At 43.6% G+C, this 3,883-nt stretch overlaps 1 pseudogene; it reads right to left on the bottom strand.

Moving 5' to 3' along the window:
* Nucleotides 1–1,113: 1,113 nt before the first annotated feature.
* The window catches only part of LOC122556272, a 29,513-nt pseudogene continuing 26,743 nt past the window's right edge, over nucleotides 1,114–3,883 (bottom strand).

Below are 3,883 nucleotides of genomic sequence, written 5' to 3'. Positions count from 1 at the left end.
CACGTAGTGTAGGTTCACCCTCGGTGCTGTTAGGAAGAGAAACTGCAGGCTTTCCCCAGCTCGCAGCTCATAAAGTAAAGGCACATTATGTAGCGTACTAGAGCACAAGTCTAAACTGAATCACTGCTTTTGGTAAAAAGCTTTGAATGTTCTTGGAAGACACTTATGGAAAACGTATTGGAGTAGAACTCCTCTGCCATCAGTCATATTATCCTGATTCCAAAGCTTAAATATTTCCAGATATGTGTCCCGTACATATCTGAGAAAGTGGCTCTGATATCCTCCAGTGTCCAATGTTCAAAGTATATTTCCCACCCCTCATATGGATTCAGATAGAAGAACTTGGAAGGCCAATCTTAACATGACTTATACACTTAAAGTAAGGTCCTGGGGAGTGTTGCTGAACAATGAGACCTTGGAGTGCAGGTTCATAACTCCTTGAAAGTCAAGTCACAGGTAGATAGGATAGTGAAGAAGGCGTTTGATAAGCTTTCTTTTATTGGTCAGAGCATTGAGTATAGGAGTTCGGAGATTATGTTACAGCTGTCCAGGACATTGGTTAGGCCACTGTTGGAATATTGAGTGCAATTCTGGTCTCCCTCCTATCGGAGGATGTTGTGAAACTTGAAAGGGTTCAGAAAATATTTACAAGGATGTTGCCAGGGTTGGTGATTTGAGCTTTAGGGAGAGGCTGAACAGACTGGGGCTGTTTTCCCTGGAGCGCGGAGGCTGAGGGGTGACCTTATAGAGATTTATAAAATCATGAGGGGCATGGATAGGGTAAATAGACAAGGTTTTTTTTCCCTGGTGTGGGGGAGTCCAGAACTAGAGGGCATAGGTTTATGGTGAGAGGGGACAGATATAAAAGAGACCTAAGGGGCAACTTTTTCACACAGAGGGTGGTACGTGTAAGGAATAAGTTGCCAGAAGAAGTAGTGGAGGCTGGTACAATTGCAACATCTAAAAAGCACCTGGTTGGGTGTATGAATAGGAAGGGTTTAGAGGGATATGGGCCAAGTGCTGGCAAATGGGACTAGATTGGGTTGGGATATCTGGTCAGCATGGACGGGTTGGATGGAAGAGTCTGTTTCCATCCTGTACATCTCTATGACTCTATAACATGGAAGGCAGGTAAGAAACGCCATTGAGCTTTGCACCAACAAACTCACCCAGATCATCAGTTTTACACCAGCTTCTCAATACATGGATCATTAACAAAGGGCCTTGGTGACCCCAGATTTCACCCTAGTCATTATTGACATAATTGATCATGCAGTTCTGCGTGAAGTTGTGGTGTTGGCTAAATCCCAGGGCCAAACCATTTGCTAGGTTTTCCTGTTTGGCACAGATGAAATTTGTGGAAGGCAGTGGCTTTAAGGATATGATGTCTGTGTCCAGGTAGATGCCACCGTATTTCCACAGCAGAGCCAGTCTGCAGGCATCTGACAGCACGTGAACCCAGTACTGTTCCAAATCAGGGATCACCTATCGAGTTAAAGATAATTATTTGGGGTGTGTTCCCACTTCCATTGCCCATCACTACCCAACAATTCCTCCTTTAACCCTTCGAAATCATTGCAGAGAAAAGCTTTTTGCCAATTATTTACAAACTAAGAATACTCCTGAAACACTCAGTGTCCCCCCCAAAACCCACATCTCTCGCTGTGGTCATTTCTGAATGATTACCAAAGTAAAGTTGCTCACCTATTCTCTGGAGGTTCTGCTGTTAGACTGGAAGGATAATCATGCTTATGCCACCCTTCACTGGCCACATTAAATGACGAGAAAGACGGTGATGGGACTGGCCTCAAGCTTTGTAGCAACCCCCCTCTCTCGTCAGTTGATACAAGGTTTATTAAGGCACTGTGGCGGAACGGACTCTGCAGTTTTCTCGCTCACTCTCCAGAAACTATCTGAGTCTTGTGGTGAAAACTTTCAATGAGCCATCCCATCCTCGGCGAGGAGGTTCCCATTTGAGATCAGGGTCTACTGCCTTCTTCCCTCAGGATGGCAATCTCACAAATGTTCCTTTTGGTATTGATGGGTCACAGCTTTCTTGTTTTGGGGAGAGGAACAAAGTTTGGTGAGATTGATTGATGGGGTGAAAATATTTTTCTAGCAGGAGTTGATGGTTAGCCCAGCATCCGTTATGCTCGTGACAAGGAAATCTTATTATTATTAACATGGCCAAAATAATACCGTTTCAGATTTGGAAATCCTTTTCGCTGCTTGCAGGGTCTCGTTCAGAACAGAAGTAAATAGGAGCAGCAAGGAACATGGCAGATTTCAACTTCAATTCCACTTTCGCACCCAATTTCCATTTCCCTTGGTTCCCTTAGTGTCTGAAAATCTGTTGATTTCAAGCTTGGTTTGTGCAACAATCCATTGCTCTCTGGATTAGACAATCCCAAAGATTTACAACTTTCTGAGTGAAGAACCCTTGCTTTGCCTGCATTAAAGTCGGCACATTGTAGTAACAGCCTCGTGCTAGTGATGGTGCTGTGAGTCTCTGCTTTGCATCACCTATCACTTTGGGCTGCGCAGTAGTTGTCATCAACTCCACTGCTCTCTTCAGTTGCTGTATTTTTTGCTATTTAATTGCCAATCATATTATGTAATATGGATAACAGAACCAAATATATAATGAGGATTGAGTTAATGTGCAACCTTGGTCCAAATTTTACATGCCCTCTTAACCCTGCTTCTCCTGAGGAATTAGTATGCCCTTGCTTCTGTTCGCTATTTAAGGAGTAAATTTCATTGTTTTCTGCCAAGATGTTGCCACTCGCAAAACATGGAGGGTGTGCTGCAATCGATCTCAACCATCCCGAGATAGAGACGGGGAATCTAATACCATGCCACCAATCCTGAACAATTACTGAGGCCAGTGCTAGGAGTCTGTGTGGTGAGGAATGGTTCAGAATGGTGATGAACTCTCCTCTGCAGGCACTTAGCTTACTATCTTGGGTTGCTGAGGCTTGTGGAGTGAAACGAAACAGAGTTACAACATTCAACAAGGAGGAATCAAAAGGTGAATGACTTCTGGTTAGGCGAGTACCTCGATTAAACAATACTTTTTAAAATCAATGATAAGCCAGAAAAGGTTTCACTTGAGATCTTACCCTGTCGGTAAATATACGAATAGTTATTATTTAATCATTCTTCATTCCCATTGGATCCTGTTCTTTAGCCACAAATTATGTATTTGTTTGAAATAAAATGTTAAGTATTTCTTTTATCATTTTACTCCTATACCCTGGGGGGTTTTCCCTAAACTTTCCCTTTCATCTCTCCACCTTCAAGAGGCTTGTTAAAACCTGCTGCTCAAGTTCTCTTCTGTTCCTTGGCCATTTATAATGACAATAGACAATAGATGCAGGAGTAGGCCATTCTGCCCTTCGAGCCAGCACCACCATTCATTATGATCATGGCTGATCATTCCTCAATCAGTATCCTGTTCCTGCCTTATCCCCATAACCCTTGGTTCCACTATCCTTAAGAGCTCTATCCATCTCTTTCTTGAAAGTATCCAGAGACTTGGCCTCCACAGCCTTCTGGTGCAGAGCATTCCATACACCCACCACTCTCTGGGTGAAGAAGTTTCTCCTCAACTCTGTTCTAAGTGGCTACCCCTTATTTTTAAACTGTGTCCTCTGGTTCAGGACTCACCCATCAGCTTCCTGCCTCCCGAGTGTCCAATCCTTTAATAATCGTATACGTCTCAATCAGATCCCCTCTCATCCTTCTAAACTCAAGCGTATACAAGCCCAGTCGCTCCAATCTTTCAGCGTAAGATAGTCCTGCCATTTCGGGAATTGACCTCGTGAACCTACGCTGCACTCCCTCAATAGCCAGAATGTCTTTCCTCAAATTTAGATACCAA

This window comes from Chiloscyllium plagiosum, chromosome 13 (genome assembly GCF_004010195.1).
Source record: "Chiloscyllium plagiosum isolate BGI_BamShark_2017 chromosome 13, ASM401019v2, whole genome shotgun sequence".
In the NCBI taxonomy this organism is placed as follows: Eukaryota; Metazoa; Chordata; class Chondrichthyes; order Orectolobiformes; family Hemiscylliidae; genus Chiloscyllium; species Chiloscyllium plagiosum.
Note: the sequence above shows the minus strand (reverse complement) of the source record. Positions and strands in the feature narration are given on the sequence as shown.